Source organism: Oreochromis niloticus, linkage group LG3, assembly GCF_001858045.2.
Source record: "Oreochromis niloticus isolate F11D_XX linkage group LG3, O_niloticus_UMD_NMBU, whole genome shotgun sequence".
Lineage (NCBI taxonomy): Eukaryota > Metazoa > Chordata > Actinopteri > Cichliformes > Cichlidae > Oreochromis > Oreochromis niloticus.
Genome location: NC_031967.2, coordinates 25950069 through 25977693, shown reverse-complemented (window position 1 = coordinate 25977693; position 27625 = coordinate 25950069). Strand labels below are relative to the sequence as shown.

Below are 27625 nucleotides of genomic sequence, written 5' to 3'. Positions count from 1 at the left end.
TTAGTATATTTGAATGTGCACCACTAGTCAAGTAATGAAGTGTGCTGTTATGGTAGTGATAAATTACTCATGTTTTTTGTCTGATTTCAGACAGTATCATTTCACCCGTGCATCAATGTATGCGGAACTGACTGACAGTGCCTTGGATGAACATGTGCAGGACATTGTTGCTGGCAATGAACAAACTGGTCCTGAGGCTGTCAGAGCCTCCCTGCGAGTATGTGGACTACGTGTACAGCGAAGGAGGGTTTGAGCAAGCATGTTACGGATGAATCCTGGAGCAGCTGCCCTTAGAGCAGTTTTGCGGAGACCAGAACGAAGAACATATCAGGTTGCAGGTCCAAACTCATTGTGGCACATTGATGGAAATCACAAGCTGATAAGGTAACCAACCACACTGATTTGTTGAACACCTATTTTGACCAAAGTGAAATTCAGCGTTACATCAAATATAATTGTTGAACAATAAGACACGTCCAATAGAGCCAGGCCCTGGGATGGGCAGTCCTCTAACACAACTGGTTATGTTTAAAGGGGAAGATGAGAGAACACAGACAGCGCAAGCAACATACAGAGAAAAATTCAAACTTGACATGTAATAGTGCCATGTAAATCAAATAAGAGTGTGTTTTCCATTGTTTCAATAACAAAGCAGAAATAATATTTTTCTTCTTATGGACCACGGTTTTAGGTGGAGGATAGTCATTCATGGGCTATTGATGGATACAGTCGTCTTGTGGTCTTCCTTCATGCCTCAAACAACAACCGTAGCAGTACCGTTTTATCAAGTTTCATCAGAGCCGTGGTATCCTATGGTGTACCCTCGAGGGTCCGGACAGACAGAGGAGGGGAAAACAATGCTGTCTGCCTGATGATGAACATTTTCAGAGGCTTTGATCGTGGAAGCGCCCTAAGAGGAAGGAGTACCCATAATCAGAGAATTGAGAGGCTCTGGGGTGATCTGTGGCAAGGAATGACCAATGTCTACTGTGATTTATTTCACCACCTGGAGGAGGAAGGCATCATTGACATTGACAATGAAATGCACCTTTGGGCTCTCCATTACATCTATCTCCCAAGGATCAACAGAGATTTGAAAGACTTCACTCAACAGTGGAACAATCATGGCTTGCGGACAGAGAGACACTTGAGCCCATTACAGATTTTTGTCCGAGGCAGCCTCCAGCAACAGGGCCGAGCCTCAACTGCCATGCAGGACATCTTTCAGACTAGAGCAGCTGCTGCTGCTGGGACTATTGGTGGGACAGCTGATGGTAGTGTGACAGCCACTGAGAGTGAGACGACTGCTGCTCAGGGCTTAGGTACTGATTCTGGTGGTGGTGCTCATGGTACAGATGAGCTGGGATTGCTGGTCGACTGGCCTGAGAGGATTACTGTGCCAGACATCGAATTTACTCTGGACGGACCGATGATGGAGCAAGTGGTAGAACTATTTAATCCACTAACTGGCACCAGAGGGAGTCATGGTATTGAACTCATCTCTGGCTTAATATACTTTCTGGACTCGACATATCACTGACACAGTTCAATTATTGACTGAAACATAATAGCAGCAAGTGGAAAGACTTCAAAATATCTAGGTGACTGGATACATATAATGTGAAAAGTTATAATACGTGTTTACTATGTACCATTGAGTAGTGGAGATACAAGAACGAGCTGTGTGACACTGAAAATAAAAAATGTTGAGTGATTTTTAAAGTGTATAAGATGGAAGTTGTGAAATGGAAAGTATACAACTGAAGCTGAATCTCGATAAAGTCAACTTGATTAATCTAAAAGTTACAGCTGTTGATATTGATAAATACAACTATAAAGCAGTGACAGTAAATAATTAAAAAATAAAAAACTGTATAGTAGGTATTGAAGTGGCTCAGTATAGTGTAGTAGATATAAAGTGGTTTAGCGTGTGTTTGATGTTGTGACAGTTCACACCGAGCACATTATGTTTTGCTTTGTACAGATTATGCTTTGTACAAACATAGTTCTGAAAATACTGGACTCCAGTGTAAAATGTGAATAAAAAAAGAGCAAGCACTGATTTGCAAATGTGAAAGGCAAAGTTTATTCACAGTAGAACATAGAAAACATGTCAAATGTTTACACCGAGACTATGTCGTTAAAAATAAGTCCATTTTAATTTGATGGCAGCAATATGTTTCAAAACAGTTGAGATGGGGCAAGAGAAGGCTGGAAAAAGTGGTACTAAAAAGAAACAGCTGCAGGGATATTTTAAAAGTAACAGGTCAGTTACATGATTAGATATTAAAAGAGCATCTTAGAGAAGCAGAGTTGCTCTGGAGGAAATATGGGCAGAGGTTGATCAAGCTGCAAAAAAACTCCATTAACAAATTGTGCAACAATTTCAGAATAATGTTCCCAAATGTAAAGTTGTAAAGACTTAAAATATTCCATCCTCTAGAGGCATAAAAATATATTTTATCAAAAGATTCAGTGACTGGAGAAATCTCTTTGCAGAAACAATGAGGCTAAAAGCCATGATGTCAGTGATCTTCAAACGCTCACAGGAAAGTTATCATCATGGAGCATTAAACAGACACGATTCTGTCCTGGAAATCAGTGCATTTCCTGTATCCTTTGGGGCAACAGACCTGAGTCACACTTTTAGAGAGGTGCCTGATGAGGTGGATTGAGAGGAATATCCATGATGCATGGCAGTTTGTTCACTCACTTCCTCTCCACCACAGCTTCCGGAGCACAGAACGTGCTCTCCTGATCCAAGAAGAACACATCAAAGTGCACTGCACTCACCTGAACTGACAGAACACCTGTCATTAACATTTTGGTGCACACATAAGCTTGTTCTCAAAAACCCGCCTGCCCATCCACTTCTTGTGTACAGCCTCTGTTTTGATCTTCCAGTTCAGCAAATGTATATATGTGGGTGTCCAGGTAGTTGTGTTCCTCCACCACATCATATCAGCGGGTTCAGTATCTTATACTTATGTCAAGATAATGCACACTGCAGCCCATTTGTATCTACAGTTATCAGAAAGAAGCCATAACCAAGTTACATGGATTCTTTTTTTTTTTTTTAAATTACTTCATGTCATACAGGTAAACTAGTTATGTTATGTACAACGCTGTCATGTGCCACTCTCTGTTTCAAATTCATGTAAGACATCCAGAGTACTCTGATGACATTGACAAGGACAACTCCAGTTTACATGGGAAACAATTATTTCATGTTTTTGAGATTATTTATTTACATCACTTTTCAGAAAACGTACATACAGGTCTGATTCAAAACTGCATATCTATTTTTAATGCATGTTGATGGGGCAAAAATATTCCTGAGATACTGTTAACATTATTAAATTTGAAGGCTATTATACAGTGGTATTACTTTAAACTGAGTAAAATGGTATTTTGATAAAAGTTAAGGTCTCCGTTTGTTTCAGAAAAAGCATTCTGTCATTTATTTGCTTTTATTATTTATTCATATGCCCTCCGCGGACCATCTCTGCACTGCGTGGGTGATTGGTGGCTCCGTGCACAAGTGCTGCACACAGGGACAAGGTGCACTAGGTTACGATCAGATCTTCCCTGGGCAGGGAGAGGTGATGAACTGTATGCCACTTTTTCATTGGCATACATTAAGTACAATGTTTTATTGCCTACGGTGGGGCAGGTCACATACTGGGTGAAGGTGGGCAGTGTGGAGTCCAGCGAGACATGATTAAAGTCCCCTGATATTAGAAGAAGAGCTCTCGGAGATTGCGTCTGCAGTCTGCGGACCACAGAGAGTCACAGGCTGCCTCCACGGATGCTAACGGCTAATAGCTCAATGTCTCTGTTGCAGAGTTGTTCTTTCACAGCAATGTGCCCAGGGATACCACAACTGTCTTTAACAAACACTGCCCAGTCCCCCTCCTTTCCTCTCACCGCTGTCTCTGGTCTTGTCCGGCCGCAGCAGCTGGAAGCCGGGCAGCCTACTCACAGAGGGAGTACCGGGCAGTGTCGGGGTACTGCCACTGTGACCGGGTTAGCGTCATTAGCTCCTCAATCATATCAGGGAGCGATCTCACGTTTACAGTGATTACAGGAAGGAGAGATGGTGTGTAAGGTGTCCTTCTCGGGAGACATCACCCCCGTCTCTTCCCTCACTGGGGACGTAGGGTCTGTCTGCCGGTAGCGCAGCTGCAGGGCGCAGCGCTAACAGCTGATCCCTAACGTAAACAAAGGAGCCATGCGCCGAGTGTCTAAATATGGGTGAAAAAAGAGAAGACAAAAGAAGAGAAAAGTCAACATAACTAGCACGGAGCGGTAATGCATGACGGCAGAATCTGATTGCTAAGACATAAGTTAAAGGTTAAGAGAAGTAAAGAGGAAAATAAGAAAGAAGCTCAGAAATGAGCAGAGCTAGCTCTGCTCATTACCTGTTAGCTGCCATAACAGGTAACACAGTTAAGGTTTCAGAAAAAGTATTCTGTCGTTTGTTTGCTTGATCATGCCTTAAACACATCAAAATGCATAGTGGGATTATAATACAAGTCAATACTGTGACAAGCACTGGTACTGAATAGGCAATCACTTAGCAGCAAGGTGAATCGGTGATGCATTAGTGTGGTCTGCACTTCCTCTTCTTTGATTGGGTGAAATGAGTTGAAAGTAATTGGATGAGGGAACCATGGGGAGTGCCCTGCATAATTTCAATAAAACGCCGTTTTAAACGCCGTTACAGCTGGCACAGAACGCCGTAAAAAACGCCGTTTTTATGCATCTTTGAACGGCGTTTTCTGCCGAGTGGCGTAAAAAACGGCGTTTCCGTGTGTCTTTGAACGCCGCTTTTTACGTCACTCGGATGGTGCGTTCAGGGCGCCATGTGAGAGTCGGAAAAAACGGCGTTTGTCGAAACAGAACGCCGTTTTTTTCGGCGTTTTGAAAAATTAAACGGCGTTTTTTACGCCGTTTCTTAATCAAACGGGTTAGAAAAGTGGCGAATTTTGGCACTAATGGCTTGCCATATGCAACACAAAAATTCACGCGCGTGGTTTTTTTCGCGAGTCAAACGCGCCCCACGCGCTACACTGACGCGCGTTTCAGGCGTTTTGGCGTTTTGGCGACGCAAATCTGCCTCCGAATTTTCGCTGGACGCGCAATCGCGTGTCATCGCGCTCTTTCCATTGACTTTACATGTAAACCTGACACTCTGGCCGCCTCTATCGCGTTCGGTGTGAACACGCTAACCGTCCCCTAAAAAACAGAATCGTCTGGTATTCAGAGAAAATATTACGCGTTTCGTACTGAGGTGAAAAGGAACACAGTTTGTCCCGGACTTCAGCTACAATGAAAAAGACACAAAGCTGAAGCTGCACAGCTGCCTCTTCTTCTCTCATTCTCTCCTGTTTCTACTTCAATCATGAAACTGATCAATGATCAGCTGATCGGCTTTTCTCTCTTGTTTATTTATCGCCCACTTTGCGCCAGAAAGAGGAAACCAGCGGATGTCGCGTTAAACAACAGCAGCACGTTTAAGCTTGATCAGCTGTTGTTAGAATTTATTTAATATTAATTTCTAGTATCAGCTGATGTTTGCTGGAGCCACAGCTGTAAAGCTGCTGGTCATGATATCGGTTTGGTTATCTGGTGAGAGGGAAACATGCAGATGAAACCAGGAGATGTCCTTACTGAATCATCAGAGCTGAACAGGTGATGTAGAAACAGGTTTACCTTTTAGGTGACATGAGTGAGTTGAAGGGAAGTTATGAACTGTTTCTGAGAGACAAATAACACCAGGATCCTTTTCTACGTAGCTGACAGCTGGTAACTGTGCAGGGGCGGGTCTAGCAAAGTTTTGCCAGGGATCCAGGTAGGGCATTAACAGGGAAAGGGGGGCAAAAAGAAATACTTTTCTTTATTATTCTCATTTAAAATGTCTCGCTTTTAAAAAAATAATTATCTGAGTCTTACAACAAACAATTGATAGATTGATACATATATACCATCAGAACAGTGTACATCACTGTCACAACAGTGTTTGTTTTCATTCAAAGGCTTTATGATTTTTCCTATAATGGCGGGCCGGTCTAGTCAAAATGCCCAGGATGATTTTTTTGTCCCAGTCCAGCTCTGTATGCAGCTCATCTGCAGTCTGCTGTTACCTACATCTTCCTATTCAGAAGGCAGAATTTCCAAGTTCTGAGTACAATCGAAAGCACCACGACTGCAGTTTTTGTGTTGGATGTAAAAAGCAGGCTAGAATCATGGTGGCGGTCAACGACGGTCCAGGCGTGGGATTTCTCTCGTGGAAATGTGCACATTATTTTTTCCTTTCTATTGGTAGGTGGCACAGTGCACTTGTGGCAAGTAAGCAAGCTAGAAGACTGGCAGTCTGGCTGGGTATCCAGTTACGGAAGCAACACATTAACAAGAGAATTCTGAGTAAAACCAAAGTTACTTTCCCTAGTAACTAGTTACTCTGAAAGTAACGAGTAACTTGAAGTAACTGAGTTACTTTTTTAGAGAAGTAACTAGTAATGTAACTAAGTTACTAATTTAAAGTAACTTACCCAACACTGTAAATCACCCAATCAACTTGAGATCTTTTGATCTCAATGATCAAGCAATAAGATATTTCCATAAATCTTCAGATAGTTTAAGCCTTTAAATGACAGTTTAAACATTTTAATTATTTGTTGTTGAAATGTTTATTTTGCATATAATTTGTAGTAAGGGGAAGGGACAATTGTGGTGATTAGAGTCCTGGACATGTCAAAGATCAGCAGCAAAATGGATTTAATTGTAATGTCATTGCTTTGTGAAGTGCAATGGAGAATAATGTCCTGTTGACTTCCACTGAAACCACATTTTAAATCTCTCTGCCACTGCAGTATAAAACAATGCATTCTGTATTGTCAGGTTTTTTATTTTGAAGAAAAGCATTTGAATTTTTTTTTTTACTATATTCCACCAGATTGAACCTTTTTGCTACTGCAGGCCAATGCATGAGATTCTTGGATATTTGCCAGTTGTCTTAGAAAATTGGGCTTTGTTCACTGCTGCTGTACATGTATGGTCATGATTGACACTGACTTAAAATAAACTGTAAAACCACACTCATCCCTCAAAAAAGGTCAGAAGCACATAACAATTTAAGATAATGATCACCACTTTATTTGCTGTTCCAGGTCCATAAAGACAAATGTATTGCAAATTTGTATAGAAAAAAATAGACATGAAATACATGATACATTCAAATCCATACACTATTTATGAATACTGTATGTATTCTTCATTATTTTGGGGATAATGTAGAAGATATCATTATATCTACTGTAACAAAGAAACAGCTGAATTTAAAGCCACATTTTCACACACTACAAACATTACATATAACACTTTTTAAACTTTTTGTTGTTACATGAAATGTTATACAAAAGCTTTAATAAAAAAATATTCGATTATAAAGAACATGAATACTTAATGGGAATATCCATTTGGAAAAAAAGACACTATTAAGCCTATATTATGGTATTTAATATGATTTCTAACCAACTTATTGTACAATGTTAAGGAGAAAATCACAACCATTTAAAATGAAAACACTGACACAGATAATGTAATCAATGAACCTTTAAGAAAGTTGCCTCACTTATAATGATGATTTAATGTTTACATTATCAAAATATTCCTACTGATATTTCCATTTTTTCAATGAGAATTAAAAAATATAATATAAAAACAAAACATCAGAGAATCATTTTTAAAACATATTTCAGATGTTTAGTTAAATGTTAAACCTAAATACTTTACTAGAAAACGTTAATGTATTTTTGTGCCCATAATTTGCAACTTGATGGTCTGTGAATGGTGGGAAATATGGGGGAATGGGACCTGACAAAGGTCTTCAGTTATGACCGTGGTTCCCAAAGTGGGAGGCCATTGCAAGGGGGGCGGGGGGTATGAATTTGAAAAAATAAAATAAAATGTGTTTCCAACCCAACTTCCTTCCAAGCCAAAGACTATGATGAAGCATATCTTGTCTTTGGCTTCACCTGGACAACAAAGATTTTCTTGTAAAACAAAAAGGGGGTCTAGAAAAAAAAAGTTTGGGAACCACTGAGTTATAGGAAAGGAGATGCTCAAACTACTGTCATTTCTCATAGCTCACCCAGTTTCGATAGAAAGAATCGCAGACTTTCCACAAGAAGGAGCCAGTGGACCTACATCACACGGGTCACCCAGCTTCATATAGAGCAAGGGCGGTAAAGCACAGATAAATTAATAAATTCACAATTCCAGATACATTCTGCTTTAAATGAGCACATTAGATGAATGCGCTCTTTCAGTGAATTCATGAACAACACTGAACTTCTGTAAAATATATTCAAATATACTCTCAGTCTGAAACAGCTCTGCAGTTCATTATAATTATAGGTGTAAAAACCCTCTGGTCAAACTAAAATAATAATGTTAGTGTTGTTTTTAGTGATAATCACTGTTATTTTATAATCACATAGCTTCCACAAACTATATATTAAAGTTGATACTGTACCGTTTTGAGTATTTCCAGAGCCTCTGATTGTTTCATAGACAGAACGATCACCTACAAGTCAGAGAAAACGAGTCACCACAGGTCTGTGATACTAATGTAAACACAAGTATTCTTGTCAGTAACATTTATACTAAGACAAGACGAGATAGGATAAGATTAGATTTAATGTCAGTGTAAGCACAATCATACAGTGGAATTAGAAAATTTATTATTACTTATAAATGCTGTACATGATTAAATTTTGTTATTGTCTTAGTTTTGTTTAATTCAACAGTGTTAAAGCTGCAGAACAGAAAAGCATCAGGATATTTTAAACTACGCAAAAAAAAAAAAAAAAAAACTAACCATGAAGAAGAGAGGAGTAGACTTGTTGTTGATTTTCATCATGACTCACCCTCTGGTTGTCAGGAGAACCTTTAATAACAATTCAAAATAAGACATTAACGTTCACATAGTTTATTATGCATTATATAATATTGTGAACAGTTTTCAGTTTTGGAATGTTGCATCTCCATATTTAAATATTTTAAAGAGTAAAATATGTCTCACCTTTCTTTTTGTAGACCTTTTTGTACAGGAACAGGAACAGGAGCAAAATAAATATGACTCCAAAAATGAGTCCAGTGATCATCAGAACAAGAAATGAAGAACTGGACACAGCTACTGCAAATAAGGAAAATGAACTGTTAACTTTAATAAACTTAACCAAACTCAGTTGAGTCAGCTGATCTGGTCACACTAGTAGGGATAGAAAGAACCTTAACAACAACAACAAAATGAAGTGCAAAACATTAGTTTTAAGTCTTAAAAGTAAACCTTAATTTAAAGATATATAATAATATTATATAACCTCTTCACTACATGTGCCACACTTGACAACATTTAAAAGTGGGACCACTTGCTGTAAATAACAATCATGATTCCTTTTAGGTTTGTAAAGTGATTTAAGTTTGTGTTGTGTTCTCTGTTTTTAGTAGTTTTGTATTATTTTACATCCCCAGTGTCACTTTTCTATATTTAGCATGTATTTCAGGTCTGATACTTCATATGGCTTCTTTATGGTTTATTTTCTTTCTTTGTTGTTTTTGTTTCTATATTCATTTGTATTCTTGTATTCATGCCTAAACTTTCAGCTTTAGTTATTCATCACTTTATGGTTTATATTTAGTTAGTTCTCCCTCATGTTTTCCACTCTGTACCTTTAGTCTCATCTCTGTGTTGTCTGTCTTTCAGACTGACGGGGTTTATCTGTTAGAAACATATTTTCCCCCATAAAACAAACATGTTACAGTGTGCACATGATAGACTTTCTTTTTTCTGAATCTATTTGACCACTACTCTTCTTTACATTTATAAATTAATATCTTCCTGTACTCTGCATGATGCTTCCCTCACAGGTACTGTTCATAACAACCGATTTACCAGGAAACACAAGACATCTCATTAGTGTAAGGTTCAGAGGCCAGACCTCACAGGAGGAGATGCACATTATAGCTGCACAGGGACATTTGTCTGACTGAAAATGTTACGCTGCCTGCAGTTTCCAACTCTGTGGACTGTGAGAAGAAGATGGAAATCCAGAGAGAATCCGGATGAGGGAAGAAGAGGGAGTTTGAAAAATTGTATAATTTTATAAAACATATTAAAAAAATGGTAGCACTTCAGTCTGTTGAAGACTGCTGTGCACATTTCATTCTGCCTTTGCAAGTTTCAGTCAGAGTTAAACAAACAAATAAACAAAACAAACATAAACAGTTTTAACTTCCAGAGTTATTTTTTTTCCCTTGGAAGTTTGGTAGACCTCTGTTCATATTCCCACTGAGTGTCGTCTCTGTGGATCTCACATCTGATAATTATTTTCTCTGCTCTGCACATCTGATGCCAAATGTGTTCAGATATCAATAATACAGGCACAAAATGGAGAAAATAAAACTTGTTTTTCACAGTTTGTAGTAATAGAAAATTTATTGCTGAAAAAAAACTTACCATTTTTATCAGTGTTAAAGGGATCACTGTACTCTGTGTAGTAAACTGGGTTTCCTCTTCCTCCTCTGCACCTGTAGAGTCCTTCCTGTGAGACTCTGATTTGTCCATTTGAGTGGAAAACTGCATCTTGTGTGGTCAGGGCTTCAGAGGATTTCTCATCTCTGTACCAGTAGTATTTCCATTCACATGATAATGGGTTCACTGAACACATCAGGGTCATATTGCCCCCTACTGGAACGTCTCTCATATCAGAAGTTATTTGAGCCTTTGGTTGATCTGTTGAGTTTAGACAAAGATAGAAAGAATAAATATATTATACCACACAAACAGGTTAGGATTGCACTACCCTGATGTTGTCAGAATTCAACATCACTATACCTCTATTTAGGTTTCCAACAACACGTAAGAAGCAATAAGACCAAACTGCCATGCTATGAGTACATCCTTCTTTTTGATAACCACAGGATGGTAAAAGGGTCCAAGCTGTGTTTACTGATTACTGATGTAATTCACTTTCCTCCACTCTTACACACACCCATGATGCCTTTTATCCTTTCAGTGAATGCATTTTTTGCTCCATTTCATTATGATGCTTTACTTTATTTATAAATTACTCCTCTCCATTATTTTGTGTGACGGCTCTTTGCTCCCACCACAACAACAGATTCACAAGAAGACTTCTCATAATCTGAGGTTCAGATGTCAGACCACACAGGAGGAAATACACATTATAGCTGCAAAGATGATTTGAAATAGTAAAACTTTAATTAAGAGACTTTGTAACATTTTGTGACCCTCATTAAGCATTCTCATATGATTTGATTATTTGTTATTTCCTGGAGTTTGCGTTACTTGTGACTTTCCAAACTGTAACAGATGCGCAACAGACCCGACCACATTTCAGCGCTTTTCAACACTTTATTTCTGTTGCTGCTCCTTCAGCTCTCAGCTGCAGCTTGTCAGCTGCCAGCCACACACAACAACAACAACAACAAACTCAGCAGCCAGTCCAGCCTTAAATGCAGTGGAGGTGTGATGAGCTGATGCCGCTAAGGTGTGGTTTTAAAATGACTGTTTTACATAAGAAAAAAAATATAAAATTCATTTAAAATAAATGCTGCAGGCCATTTGAAGTTTTGATAGATGTCATCAAGATACTTTTCCTCTTTCAGAGATGCCTGATCTCACAATAATCCAGCTGAACAAAGACAACACCAGATTGCTTATTTTAGTCACAAAAACAAGCAGGCAAAGAGAAACACAAATATTACACTCTATAAAAAAATTACTTATAAATAAAATAAATAATTCCTACATCTACATCATTTTTAATGTTATTGTTTATGTTTTGCAGAATCAGTGCACAGGCACATTCACACACGCACACACCTCTTTAAGGTCTGGGAGTGGGTTTAAAGGGAATAATCTCAATATTCTAGCCTCCTGTCTAGTGTTGGTGAGGATGGTAAGCATAGCAACAGTAACATTATTTTAACTTACCTCCTTCAATTTTCCTCCATTTCCTGCTTTGCACTGATGTCTTTTTGGGTTGTGGCTCCAACCCTGAATATTTTGACTAAAATGTCAAATGTCTGGTTGTTGATCATTGCATTTATTTTTAATCAAACTCATTAATGTCTTCTGCTTCAACAATTTAGGGTCACAAGGTATTGGACCATATCGCAGCTAACAGGAAGCTACTCGGGACAGGTCGCTCATCTGTTACCGAGCTGAGACATTCACATCTACAAGTGGACTGTGGGAAGAAAATGGAGAATCTGGAGAAAATCCACACAGACATGGAGAGAACATTCAAACTCCACACTGAAAGACCTCAGACAGACAGTGGATTTGAAACCAGTGCAAAGAAGCATGCCACCCTGCTGTTTGTGTTAGGCATAGTGAATTACACAGTGGACTGAACTATTTGTTTATTTAATGCTGTCATTTATTTTAACAGATCACATTATTTGCATAAGATTCTAGGCCAAGAAGATTTTGTTTTTGTTTAATAGAATTTGGAGATTTGTAGTTATTTGTTGAGCAAGTTTGAAAAATGCTATACTTCTTATCCTGTTTATTTGTGTCATTATTGTCCTCAGGTGATGGAGCAGCAGGTCAGCATTGGCGTCTCTATACCAGCTGAAAGTTGATGACACAAAGTGGTGACAAACTGTCTACAATGAGGCTACTATCAGCTGCAGCTCTTTGTCTGACTAACAATGGAACATGCTTTGTAGACCATTGAATTCATCCTGTGCTGACCATTATGACATTTGTCAAATGGAGATCACACAACAAACATGACTTACTTGATGCTGACAATGTGAAGGCTTCACTCCACTCTGTTGAAGAATATGAGTCATCTCTGCGTCGACTCTTACACATGTAGTCTCCACTGCTGGACTCAGAAACTCTGAATGTCACATCATTATTGTGTGTCCACTGTGTGGGTGTCCTGGGTCCTCTCCATTCATACTCCCACTCAGTGGTTTCACCTCCTTCCTGCACCTCACATGTCAGAGTGATCGTCTCACCTCTGAATATCTGAGGCCAGTTGGGTTGTTGTTTTACAACAACTTTATTGGAAACTGTTTACACATATTAACAGTTGACATACAAATAGAAACATGAAATCAACACAGAAAACTTAACATTGTATGTTTGATAATCATGAGTGAAAATATATTTCAAACTAAATGACTAAACTCACAGGTTATCTCAATGGTGACATCATAGCTGTCATAAGTGGCGTAAACTGGGTTTCCTCTTGTTCCTCTGCAGTGGTAGATTCCTCCTTGAGATACTCTGATATCTCTGTTTTGTTGATCTCTGACTTGACCTTCAGAGGTTCTCTGAGTTCGTCTGAACCACTCATATTTCCATCCATCAGAGCTCTGCACAGAGCAGGTCAGTGTCACACTGCCCCCTACTGGTATGATTGTTGTTCCTGCTGTCAGTGTGGCCCTGGGTTTATCTGCTGTTATGAAAGGGGAAGAAAAATAAATATGTGTTTTTCATTATAACAACATAAGAAGATTAAAAAAACAATACAGTTTATATTTATACTAATATTTGCTGATCTCTAAATAACCATGTCCATTCTATAGCCCTAAATGTAAACTAATGCTGGTTAGTTGGTTTAGATAACAGAAACATCATCTCTTTAAACTTTATGAAGCTTTTCATGTTTTTATTATTTTTAGAAATGTAATTTAATTTAATTTCATGCATGATTGACACTGTTGTTAAAACTCACACGTACTAATGGCAAACTGCAGAGTCTGTGAGTATTGTAGCACTGACTTTACTGTGGTCCTGGTTAAAGTTAAAGTTTCAATGATAAATTTAATTAAAAGTACTATAATTTATAATTCATTAAGTATTTGAACAGGGATTACACCTTTAAGCTGTCGGTCACTGAAGACTTACCTAATACAGTTATAGAGACAGTATTACTGTTCTTTGTATCATTTGAGCTCTTCCTGCGACCAGAGCACTGATATTCACCACTGTCATGTGTAGATATAATTTCTAATTTGGAGTCTTTGTTTGCCCTGTAGGCCAGAAATTCTCGACCATCCTTCTTGATTTGGTAATACCAGTCAGTGTCTTTTCTTTCTTTCATGTCACATTTGAAGGTAACAAACTCTCCAATGAAAAAACTGGACCAGCTGGGTTCAATAGTTAGCACAGCATCTAGAATCCAACACAACCACAAAGTTAACGATCTGAAACACTTTCTGTGCCATTCAAGGCACAACCTGTGTGTATATTCATAGAATTAAAAATATAGTGATAAATAAATAATTAAATAAACAAAAATAAAAAAAAAATAAAATAAAAAACAAAGCAAAAAAGTGAAAACTGTTCAGTCACCTTGAGTGTGTCCAGTGCAGAGGAGCATACAGAGCACTACAGTAAAGACAGAAACTTCAGACATTATCAAAGTAGCAACACTCAAATATGTCTGTGTAGGTTGTCAATCATACAGGTCATAGTAATCTACTTATGCCATATTTGAATGTCCAAAGAGCTCAATGAGAAAGCGACTGGACCTTTATAAGTTCCTTGAAGATTTTTAACCGCTCTTTCAAGAAGCTTCTTCAGTTCTAAAACACTGTGTGAGTTGCCAAAGTATAAATAACAGTGTGGCCGTTATCACCAGAGGTTTCCGTTTATTTATTTTTTTCAATCCTGTCCTGTCTGGCAGCTTTTGCAGTCAGATTTTTGATCTGAATGCACTGTTGTGCCAAACACATTTTCTTTTTCCAAGGTCAGCTCTATAAATTCTCTACAGGCTCCTCTTGTTCAGGGTTTATCTGTTGATTTCTTCAATACTATTTGTGTTATTTAAAATTATTACATTATGTAGTATTATTGCTGTATGACAAGGTCTAAGGCAGGAAAAGCAGGAGAAAAAAACAAGAGAGGAGGGACGGGGGAGATGTAATAAATGGACAGAGTACAAATAGAAATTTATAATGTAACACCAACCTTGCCTCATTGGCCTATTGAGGTCACCTGACCCAAGATGAGAGGGAGTTAACGCTCCTGGGAAGGGATCTCAAAACTGCATTGAAGGTGCTCACAGTAAGAGACGCCACCACAGGGGCTTAAATTCCTGAGACTCTCCATCTTTTGTTTCTAGAACTGAAGTCGCCTCTCGGATGAGAGGTGAAATGTCTTCAAGAAACTCCTTAGACACTCAAATATCTCATAAAAAACATTTGGGGTTTTAACAGTGTCTACTATGACTGGTTACATTTTATATTAAGATGTAAAATAAATCTAATTCTCACTGATGGAAAAACAGATGTCACGGTCCTGAGTCGGTGACCCAGTGTTTTGTGTTCTGTGTTATTATTAATCTTTGATTTCATCATGGTTTATCATTACTAGTCTTATTGTTTGTGGTTCTGTATTTCTAGCTCTAGTTGTTCTTTGTTTTGTGATTTCTAGTTCTTGGGTTTTGTTCCTGTGCCCCTCATGTTTAGTGCAGGTTTAGTTCTGTCTTCATGTTTATTTCCCCAGTCAGTCGTGTCTCATGTCGCAGTTTGTTACTCCTGTCCCTGTGCTCTGTGTTCCCTCTGCTCAGTGTCAACGTCGTGCCTCTGTGCCTGTCGTGTGTTTCCTCTTTTATTTTGATAGTCCCTGTCCTGTGTGCAGTGTGTCTAGTTTTGCTTCCCTTGTCTCGTTAGGTCTGATTTGTCCCGGCTGTGTTGCCACCTGTTCCCCATCCTCTCGTTGTCCTGCCTGTGTATTTAAGTCCTGTGTTTCTCTCTGTTATTTGTCATGTCGTACCCTCATGATGCTGTGTGTTTCTTTCCTCCCTGTTCCAAGTCAATTACTAGTTTTCAGTTTCTGGTTTATTTTCTAGTGTTTGATTTTGTAGTTTTGCTTTGTATTTGGATGAGAAGTTTTCCAGCATTAAATCTGCCGTTTTGAGTTTACTCCTCTGTTTATGAGTCCAACATCCTGCCTGCCCCACAGCAAACCATGACAACAAATCTTTCTTGGATAAACTAAAGCAGCTCCACATATAGACTCAGACTAGAGTGAACCATCAAATAACATGTTGATAAGAAAACATGAGAGTCCTCTGATCAGAAACCCTGAAATAGTGATGACTGATGCTCTGTTCTTCTTACTAAAACATGTTTATGGATCAGTATGAATCAAACAATAGAAGTCAGTGATGTACTCACAGAATAGGCCCAGCTCACAGAGCAAAGTGGCTCCCATCCTCACATCCAGCAGTGACACGTCTGAAAACTTCTACAACTTTCTGTAAAGAGAGAGAGTGAAGCAGCAGCACAGCAGATACCAAAGAACTGTGAAGGAAACAAAGAGTTTTTAACTTCTTCACTCTGCTTCCTTCCTTTTACACAGAAATAGCAACTTAACAACATCTGACCACAGCATGACGTAACATCTTTATTCACTCCTGCTGCTGCAGAAACACCAGGTGCTTTCTTTATGAAAAGGCCTGTAATACAAAAACTAAACCGAAAAAACAGACATACAGTAAGTTTTATTATACAAATATCAGCGTGACTGAGCAGCTAAAAAGGCAAAATAAGATCCCAATATTATTACAACTTTTAAATGTGAAGTGTTTAGGTTATCTTACGTGCCAAAAACACAACAAGAACACAGCTCTGGCTGCACCTTCACACACCACACACACCGAATTTTCTTTGTCATAAACCATTAGAAGAATCAAATCACAGCATTGAAGCGTCATCATACAGAAACAGACATAAGAAGCCACAAAATGCTAATGTTGTACTAAAGCCTGCCGCACAAAATCATTAAACTGCTTCAAATATCCAATTAATATAAAGTAATTTGTCCAGGGTGTATCTCACCTCTAATCCAGCTGGGATAGGCTCCAGCCCACCTGAGAAACAGAACTTTATAAACAACTGAGAAAACAGATTCATACAAAATTAAGGTTTTCTTAACTGACAGAGCTGAGATTGGTTCATTTAAAGTATTTCATTACACTAATGCAAAACAGAAATAGTGTCCTTAACCAGAAGTGGGCATGAGGCAAGAGGAAGTCCTGCCCTCTCTCTCAGATTATATGTGCTGCTGTTTTCATGGTGATGCAAGCTGTGTCAGTGACCACACAGTGGGCTGGTTCCTGGGGAATGTGAGTAATGTTTTTTTTTTTGTTTTTTTTTAAACTGAAATGTTAAATAAAACACTGTCTGACTCTTTTATAAACTGTTTCCACTGAGAACTATTAAAGCAAATCCAAATTTCCGTATACATTTATGTATACATACACATATATATATATATATATATATATACATACTAGGGGTGCAACGATACACAAAATTCACGGTTCAGTTCGGTTCGATACTTTGGTGTCACGGTTCGATATTTTTTCGATACAAAAAAATGTTCATGCCTTTTTAATTTATTAAAATTATAAATATATATTTTAACTCAAAAGTACAGTTTTTAAATTTAATGTTGCTGAAACAACAAAATAATAAAAAAATAAACCTATCTGATCGAGAAATCACTCATCTTTGGAAAAGAGAGTTTATTACAGAAAAATGTCTCTTACCAAAATAAAAGCTATACTATACGCTTCTTCTGGGCTATATTCTCAGCAGTATATTAAACATATCAGGTCCCCATAAGGAGAATCATGTGCTAATGGCTGTCTAAATGACGCGGGTAAAGTTTGTAGCATGTGTGCTTGTTGTTTTTGTCTGCTTCCACTTGTCTTTGCACTAGGATGATGTCGGCGTAAATGTGCAGTCATATTCGTTGTGTTCCCACTAGTGCTGTCAGCGTTAATCTCGTTAAAATGACATTAACGCCATAACGCGGCAAATCTCCGTTAACAAGTTACGGCGGATCGCCCCGTGCGTGGGGCTGGATGGCGTCAACACGTTAACAATCTCACTGCGCTAACGCACTAGTTCCCACCAATTGAGCATTGCATGGCACATCCGACATACTGTTTTACTTTGGTCCATGACGTTACCATCAGGGTCATACTTCACATGAAAACCAAAATAGTTCCAAACGCCAGATCTGAATGAGGGTGGGGGAGGCTCAATTTCGGGTAGCGTTGAGGCAGTTGCCATGTTGCAACGAGCTTAGCTTCTGTCTTGCTAGCTTGCGATGTGCTCAGTGGATCTGCGCTCGACAGTGCAGCCTAGGCGGAGTAGTCGAACGCAGATCCACTGAGCGCTCAACACAGACAGGTGCCTAAGAAGTACAGGAAGCTGTCCATACCTGAGGCCTTGGAAACTGCCAAGCAACGACTCACAGCCTTGGCCAGCCGCTTGAAGAGGTAGGAGAATAAACCAGCTGTTCTCCACGGAACCAACCAAGGTGTACTCTTAGTGGCAGGGGAACAATATGAGAACAGCACCACCAAGGCTGGAGGCAGAACAATACTGGAAGAGCATATGGGAGAAGGATGCAACCCATAACAGCAATGCTCAGTGGCTAGTGGATCTGAGGGCAGACCATAGCAACCTCCCTGAACAGGGTCCAGTAACCATCACAGTGGCAGATATCCAAGAAAGGGTCTCCAGTATGAAGAGTTGGACAGCACCAGGCCCTGACATGGTTCACGCCTACTGGCTGAAGAAGCTGACTGCACTCCACGAGCGCCTGGCAGCACAAATGAACCAGCTGCTAGTTGACGAGAGACACCCAGAATGGCTAACCGAAGGCCGGACAGTCCTGATCCTCAAGGACCCCAAGAAGGGACCGGTCCCATCCAACTACCGACCAATAACCTGCCTCAGTACTACATGGAAGCTCTTGTCAGGCATCATAGCGGCTAAGATGAACAGGCACATGGGTCAATACATGAGCGGGGCACAGAAAGGGATGGGCAAGAATACCAGAGGCGCAAAACACCAGCTACTGGCAGACCAAGCAGTCAGCCGAGACTGCAGGACCAGACTGACCAACCTGTGCACTGAATGGATTCATTACAAGAAGGCCTATGACTCAATGCCCCACACCTGGATCCTGGAATGCCTAGAACTATATAAGATCAACAGGACCCTGAGAGCCTTCATCAGGAACTCAATGGGGATGTGGCGGACAACACTGGAGGCCAACCTCAAGCCCATAGCACATAGGCCTTAACCCCCTCAGTGAGATAATTGACAAGACTGGCTACGGATACCGACTACGTAATGGAACAGTTGTCAGCCACCTGACATGGATGACATCAAGCTGTATGCCAAGAGTGAACGAGACATCGATTCACTGATCCACACCACCAGGATATACAGCAATGACATCGGGATGTCATTCGGGCTGGAGAAGTGTAGTCGGATGATAACAAAGAGAGGGAAGGTAGTCAGAACTGAGGGGATCGAACTACCAGAGGTCAACATTGCAGACATAGAGGACAGCTACAAGTACCTGGGGATCCCGCAGGCAAATGGAAACCAGGAAGAGGCCGCTAGGAAAGCTGCAACCACCAAGTACCTGCAGAGGGTCAGGCAAGTCCTGAGGAGTCAGCTTAACGGTAAGAACAAGATCCGGGCTATCAACACCTACGCCCTACCGGGCTGGCCAAAGGAGGAGATAGAAGCCACTGACATATAGACAAGAAAGCTCCTTACCATGTATGGAGGGTTTCACCCCAAGTCCAGCATCCTGAGGCTGTACGCTAAGCGGAAGGAAGGAGGCCGGGGACTGGTGAGTGTCAGCACCACAGTCCAGGATGAGACCAGGAACATCCACGAATACATCACAAAGATGGCCCCAACTGACAGCATACTCAGTGAATACCTCAGGCAGCAGAAACCCAAGAAAGAGGAGGGAGGGGAGGAACCATCATGGAAGGACAGGCCCCTGCACGGTATGTACCACCGACAGATAGCGGAGGTGGCTGATACCCAGAAATCCTACCAGTGGCTGGACAAAGCTGGACTGAAAGACAGCACGGAGGCACTAATCATGGCAGCACAGGAACAAGCACTGAGCACAAGATCCATAGAGGCTGGGGTCTATCACACCAGGCAAGACCCCAGGTGCAGGCTGTGTAAAGATGCCCCAGAGACAATCCAGCACATAACAGCAGGGTGCAAGATGCTAGCAGGCAAGGCATACATGGAACGCCATAACCAAGTGGCCGGTATAGTGTACAGGAACATCTGTGCCGAGTATAACCTGGAAGTCCCAAGGTCAAAATGGGAGACCCCCCCCAAGGGTGGTGGAGAATGACCGAGCTAAGATCCTGTGGGACTTCCAGATACAGACGGACAAAATGGTGGTGGCTAACCAACCGGACATAGTGGTGGTAGACAAACAGAAGACGACGGCCGTAGTGATCGATGTAGCGGTTCCGAATGACAGCAACATCAGGAAGAAGGAACATGAGAAGCTCGAGAAGTACCAAGGGCTCAGAGAAGAGCTCGAGAGGATATGGAGGGTGAAGATGACGGTGGTCCCAGTGGTAATCGGAGCACTAGGTGCAGTGACTCCCAAGCTAAGCGAGTGGCTCCAGCAGATCCCGGGAACAACATCGGAGATCTCTGTCCAGAAGAGCGCAGTCCTAGGAACAGCTAAGATACTGCGTAGGACCCTCAAGCTCCCAGGCCTCTGGTAGAGGACCCGAGCTTGAAGGATAAACCGCCCACAGGGGCGAGTGGGGAATTTTTTTTTTTTATATAGATATAGATATATATAAAAATAACAGAGCACACCCACTTAGTACAAACAGCACAACCCATGGGCAGTGGGTGTTTCCCCTTTTCTGGCAAGAGACAGAAGCTCAGGATGTCATCAAATAACATCTCAGTTTCAGAAGAAATACCACAGAGTGGGGTTTATGCAGCACTTTTTTTAGTTTTAATGACTATTAAAAGTTAATAGTACAAGCCACATTTATAAAACAGTTTATTTTGTACACTTTAAATACTTTAAAAACCTCACATCCACAACCAGTTTTAAACACTGGATATGGTTTCTTGTCCACTAAAGAATCAAGAGGCTGCTTCTCCAAGAGCTGGCAACTGTCCTTGAGCCATGCAGGTAAATAAAACTATTTTTTTTAACTTATTGTTACTGTTTCTTCAAAAAGCTCTATAGTTGACAGTCATTGTGTAGATTAATTGTTGGGTCTGCGCTTCCACAGGCCCTGCTGGTTTAGAAACTTATTCTCGTTAACGACAAGGAAGGAAACAAGACGAACAGCTTCAACCGGTTATACTTGCACATGGGAGGCCCCAGTTGGTGTCTCAGAAAAGCACTCTGAATGACGACCAGATGACCACGACTTTGGCCTCCGCTTGCCGCCTTTTATTGAAAACAGTTACAGTACACACAAGCACCTCCCATTGTAAAACCTCCCTATGGTCACAAAAGACAAGGCACTATGTGTGTATGTATGTGTGTGCACGTGTAAGCACGTGTGTGTATCCATGTGCGAGAATGTCAGAGGTGGAAAGAGTACTAAAATATTTTACTCAAGTAAAAGTACTATTACTTTGCTGAAATTTTACTCAAGTACAAGTAAAATTACCTGTCTAAAAATTTACTCAAGTAAAAGTAAAAAGTAGCTCATTTAAAATTTACTCAGAGTAAAAGTTACATAGTTACTTTTTTATCAGCAGGGGGACAGCCTCTTCTGAGTAGTGCAAAAAAAGACAGTGGGATATAAATCTCAAAGTAGTTATTTTTTAATGAAAAGAAAAACTTTACAAATTAAAGTGCAGTGGCAGTTAAACTGCAAGTCTATACATGAAAATGGATAATGGTCACCAAACCAATCAACCAAACCGTCAGGTATCACAGTGTTTTCAATACAAAACCATATCAGTCTTTTACATGAGAATGTGTTCTAAAATGTCAAATAAGAGAACAAGTACTGAACTGAACTGTACGGAAGCTGCTGTTAAAATGTTTTTTTAATTTTTTTAAACTTGGCCCTGCCCTACTGTACCTCTAGATTAAAGTTCCTTTGTGTCCATCCTAGAGTGTTACTCTCTGAACTTCCTGTTAATTTTGAGGAGCAGTTGATTTTCAAAGTTAGTAGAACTCATCCTTGCTCGCTTTGCAGTGAACAGTAGTCCAGCACAGCTAAAGAGACGCTCGCAGGCAGTTGAGGCAGGCAGGCCAGTGTTAAGTTTGAGAGAAAGTTTTTTGATGTGTGGAAATGAATTCAGCAGATCCATCTTGTCCGAGACACAGGCAAGGTACCCATCCAGCTCCCCTATACCTTGTGGCCTTTTGGACTTCATTGAAAAGAAGAAGTCTTCTTCATCAGCTTTTGGACACCATCCTGAATGGCCCTGATGAGTGGGTGACACATTTTGGTGGAGGTCTCCAGTCTGCTGAGTTTAACTTTTAGCTGGAAGATCACAGGAAGGAGCCACCCCATGTGCGTATTGGTCTCAGACTGAAGGAGGTTTAAAGCCTTCACCACAGGCTTCATCACAGTGCAATACTCAGTCAGGAAAGCAATTTCAGCTGGACTCAGCCTGTATGACATAAAGCAAAACAATTTTTGGTAAATTATCTTCAGGCTTAGATGTGGAATGTAGAACCAAGTATGGACATGCATTTTAAAAATTCAAAAAAAGGTTTGAAAAACAAATGAGGTAGCTCCAGCATTGTTTTCCACCTGTGTCATTTATGTCATACTTTAGAAATAAGAAATAACACTCACATTTTCACTTTGAATTCTTCACAGACATTCCTGATAGCATCCTCCCCCTTCGCTTGTATGATCCGTATGATTCTCTCCAGAGCTATGTATGTTGAGTTCCACCGAGTTTGATTTGGCTGGATGAGCTGGAACTTGCATTCACTTTCCACAATTTCTGCTGCCATGTAGGACCGACCTGACTTATTCCAGATTGCTTGGCATTTCCCAAAGGCTGCTCGTGATAGCCGTTTGTATGCATCATTCATCTCTTCTGCCTTGGCAGCATCTGTTGTGGCAACTAAATTTAATAGGTGGCATGCACACCTTTGATGTGGTGGAAGCTGGTACTCAAGACCACCATCTTGCTCCAGGATGGTGAATGTGTCCAGGTAGTCTGCTTTGGTCTCTTCAGAAGAGTCTTGATCTGACCCTGACTCCGCTTCCTCAGGCTGACTTTGTTCACCAAACACACTGAATGCTTTAATAAAGTTCGAGCCACTGTCTGTTGTCGTTCTTACTACTTTTCCCCTTATTCTGTATTGACAATGAATGTCATCAAGGGCACAAGCTGGGACATCAAAGGTGTGGGACCCTTTCAACCTCTGGCAAGCAAGGGCAGCAGATCTCCTCTCCAAGGTTTCCTCATCTATCCAATGAGCTGTGACACCAATTTAACTTTGCTGGTGTGCTGTCCAACAATCTGTAGTGGTGGCAACATGGCTTACTTTACTGAGGTGGAACATCAAAGTTTTTTTCATCTGATTGGCAGCTCCCTCTATTCTGGTCCTGAGAGTGGGTCTGGAAATGACTTTGCATTGAGGATTCAGTGTCAACAAAAGTTCTTTAACAGAAGGTTGTTCAACCACAGAAAATGGATGAAGACCTTCACAAATGAAATTAATCATGAGCTTGTCAACCTTTGCCTGTGATACTCGTCTGTTTGCACCCAATGCCATCACATCACTGATTTTTGCTTGCTTTCTTGGGGGTTCTGGTTGCTCCAAGGCTCGCTTCCGCGTTGCTATAAAGTCACTGAAGGCCTTCAGCTTGGATGGATGTTTTCTCTGTTAACAAATTTTTTTAAAATCAACATGTAAATCAATTTTGTTTTCATTAAACACACCAAATTCTACATAAAATATTTCCCCCCATACATCCCTAATAAGACATCAATGCATTACATAGCTACCGCTGGTAAATTATACCAATATACCTCGTCGTTTTTTTTTTATTGGACAGTAACAGGCTAGTTAACGGGAGGTTGCAAGTGCTAATTAACAAGTAACAGAAGTCAGCTGTCTTTGACTAATCTAAGGTAAGTGAGCACTCGGTTATTCTTTTGCCTGCAGTGTGAACATATGTGGGTTAAGTAAGAAAGTAGCCGCTTCTGTCTTTAACTATTTTTTAAAATAAATTATTATTATTAACAAACAGGAAAAACGTAGGTAAACACATTTTCTTTTGGCAATTTACCAACCCAGTAAAAAACATGTAAGTTGCGTGGACAACAACGTGCCCGATTACAGCAAGTTGCTAGTACCAACCAACGTTAGCTGTGTTCTTCACAGATGTCTTAACTTAATGTGATTAATTTGAGCACAGCCTTTTTGCTACCATAACGGTACGAGTTGTATTTAACTTACCTCTACATGCTTGCGCAGGTTTGATGTGGAATTTTTAAAAGCTGCTATCTCAGTCTCTCTGGGCAAACACAGCTTACACCGCATAATAAAGATGTTGCCATTCTTGCACTTGAAGCCGAAATGGTCCCTTAAATACGGCCAGGGGTTCACATCCATTTCTTCGAGTTCAGGGTCAGCAGAATTCGACGGGGCTTCTTTTTTCACTGGATCCGTAACACCGATGTCAGATTCCATTTTTAACGTGACCTTAGCGCCAATTTGTTCTACTACCCATCATTCCCTGCAGTATTTCCGAAGCGCAATGTTTTGGTTTTTTTTGTTTGTTTTTTTAAATTTACTCAGTAACGGGTGTGATTGAAAACATAGCGAACTACAATACTTTTTAAAAAATATACTTAAGTAAAAGTAAAATTACAGACTTGAAAAATGACTTTAAAAAGTACAAATACACAAAAAAACTACTCAATTACAGTAACGCAAGTAAATGTAATTCGTTACTTTCCACCTCTGGAGAATGTATGTGTGTGCGTGTGTGTGTGTGTTCTAAAATCTTTGGATTTTAGAACTGAAGAAGCCTCTTGGATGAGAGGTCTTCAAGAAACTCCGTAGACACTCAAATATCTCGTAAACAAAACACTTGAGGTTTTACCAGTGTCTACTATGATTGGTTCCATTTATATTAACATTTTAAATACATCAAATTATCTCTGATTGAGAAACAAACCGTTCTTAGATAAACTAAACCAGCTCCACACACAGCTTCAGATTAGAGTCAACCATCAAAACACTCTGTTCTTCTTACTAAAACATGTTTATGGATCAGTATGAATCAAACAATAGAAGTCAGTGATGTACTCACAGAATAGGCCCAGCTCACAGAGCAAAGTGGCTCCCATCCTCACATCCAGCAGTGACACGTCTGAAAACTTCTACAACTTTCTGTAAAGAGAGAGAGTGAAGCAGCAGCACAGCAGATACTAAAGAACTGTGAAGGAAACAAAGACTTTTCTGCTTCCTTCCTTTTACACAGAAATAACAACTTCTGAACTCACCAAGGTGGGGTTACTTGGAAAATCTACCAAATAGGTTCATAAAAACTGGAAGAACAGACGTTTGTCTTTGGAAATGCAAACTTAAAAAAAAAAGTAGAATCCTAGGATTCAAATGAACAAAAAAAGGGAAATAAAGATCCCTATAAAGATTGTTTGTTTCCATCATGATTGCTGCCACATATAAAACACCAGGACAGGAACAGATAATGTACCACACACAACCATAAATGCTGCCAACTTATGTAGGTTACATCATAGGCTTTACAAAGACTCAGCAGAGAAATCTAAATCAGCCATTATTCAGAGTGTCTACCATAAGGCAAAGTAAATGCACACATACCATATAAAGACTGAATGCACTGTATGCTGACATGTGAAATTCACTTTGTCATAAACCATTACTAGCATCACACAAGTGTCTCATCTTTGCTTGCTAGCTTTGTTTGGTAGAAGCTTTATCACCAAAAAATAATTACCCTCACAAGCGTTTGCTGTTGGGTCATTGAGGTAACTCTACATTTGAAGTCTAAAAAAATACATATATTAGATGGGTTCAAACTGACATAGAGGTATAACTGCAGAGATAAAAAATATTAGCAAGCAAGAGATTAGACTTATATTTCCCTCCTGTCATTGATGTGATCAACCAGTAGGCTACCTCTGCTACTTCGCAGTCATAAACTGCTGGTGCACACTAATCATCAGCACACAAAATCATTACCAAACACAGCAGCTGTTGGTAATCCTGCACTTTTTCATGCAAGAGTTAAAACTATAACTAAAAATACTTCCCTTTTGATTTTAAGCTGAGCTTCATTAATGTAAAGTCTCCCACAAACATGAACTCTTTTATAGTTCAGTTGTAGTTTTTCATAAATTCATCCACAGGAAAAGAGTTAGCTGAAGCAAAACAGAAATTGAGTCCTTAACCAGAAGTGAACACGAGGTGAATCCCTGCCCACTCTTTCAGCTTATCTCTGTGCCCATAAAAGTAGCTGCAACTGTTGTAATCCTAAAGATTTTTTGATTTGTTTTGTTTTAGCACTTAGTAACCACTGGGCCACCAGTTCAAAAGGTTCAAAGGGAAATGCTGCTGAAATTTAAAAAAAAAAAAATGGCGAAATTTAAAACAGGAAGCTGTTCAAACTACAGGACATAATTATTTAGTTATAAAGCACAGTGAAGCACAGTGAGCTACAAATGACAGAACACTTTTATTGAAATCCAAAACCCATTTGATTAAAATACCATGTCTCTTCTATAAACTGTTTGTACTGAGAACAATTGGAATAAATCCAGATTTTACAGCTGTTTTGCTGACCACATACATGTGTGTGTACTGTGTTCATTTCTGTGTGTCTCCATGTGTGTGCAAGTATATGTGTGCATGAGGGTGGGAATGCATGTTTGTGACTGTGTGTTAGCTCAGATCTTAGACCACCTCTCTCAGAACCTCACCCGCTGATGCATTGGTCGTTCTCAGTGTCCAGGGCTGGGTGCTTTTAGTTTCTTTTTATTTTGTTTTCCTGTGGAAACTGTCAGATGGTTTTGATTACTTCTGTCACAAACGAAATTATATCTTAATGTTAGTTGTTTTGGAGACTTAATGACCTTAATCAGAGATCTGTGTCTTTTTACACAGCTGATATAAAGCTGTGCATAATCTGTGTCACATGGTACCACATCACCATCTTGTGCTTTTACACTGAGTTTCAATAATTCCTGGCAATGCTTCTCTTGGCTTAACTGCCACAGCAAAATCTAAAACATACAGCTCTGCTATCACTTTTAACATAAATGAAGACAGAAAACTATACAGCAGTGGTGTTTGTAGGGTTACTGAAGTTGGGCTATGTGGTGGCTAGCGACACAGCTATGTTAGCATAATATAAACAGTGAAACTGGAGGATGAACGCTAACATTTTTCCATTCGATGAAAGTTAACGTGAGGGTTCCTGAAGGTTAGTGACAAATGTAATTGCATGGCAGGATGCTGTAAACCGACCAAACTATAGTCAGGAGAACAACTGAGATAATCCATCCACAATATGAGGTTAGTCATTAATATACTGCTGTATGGGCTGTGCTGTAGTTACATCGTAAGGTTTTAAAAACTGAGCTTTAAAATGAACAGTGGTAATGAAAACCGAGAGAGGTCGACAGTGATCAGGGACTGAATTTAGGGGCTGGTTCCAATTAAATAGAACAAGATACAAAGCATTAAAACATGTTAAAAACACAAAGCCTTAATAAATGC

At 39.9% G+C, this 27625-nt stretch overlaps 1 protein-coding gene and 1 long non-coding RNA gene across 2 annotated transcripts in view; both read right to left on the bottom strand.

Moving 5' to 3' along the window:
- LOC112846236 (low affinity immunoglobulin gamma Fc region receptor III-like) overlaps positions 1-27625 on the bottom strand; it is a 700124-nt gene that overhangs the window by 635296 nt on the left and 37203 nt on the right. The window lies entirely within an intron of this gene.
- Positions 7130-16689, bottom strand: LOC106097472 (Fc receptor-like protein 5). Its single transcript, XR_003219100.1, has 9 exons — positions 16234-16689; positions 14405-14440; positions 13958-14224; positions 13239-13505; positions 12838-13116; positions 10526-10801; positions 9089-9202; positions 8885-8953; positions 7130-8590 (listed from the first exon to the last, which is right to left on the bottom strand). It is a non-coding gene; the product is annotated as an Fc receptor-like protein 5 (long non-coding RNA).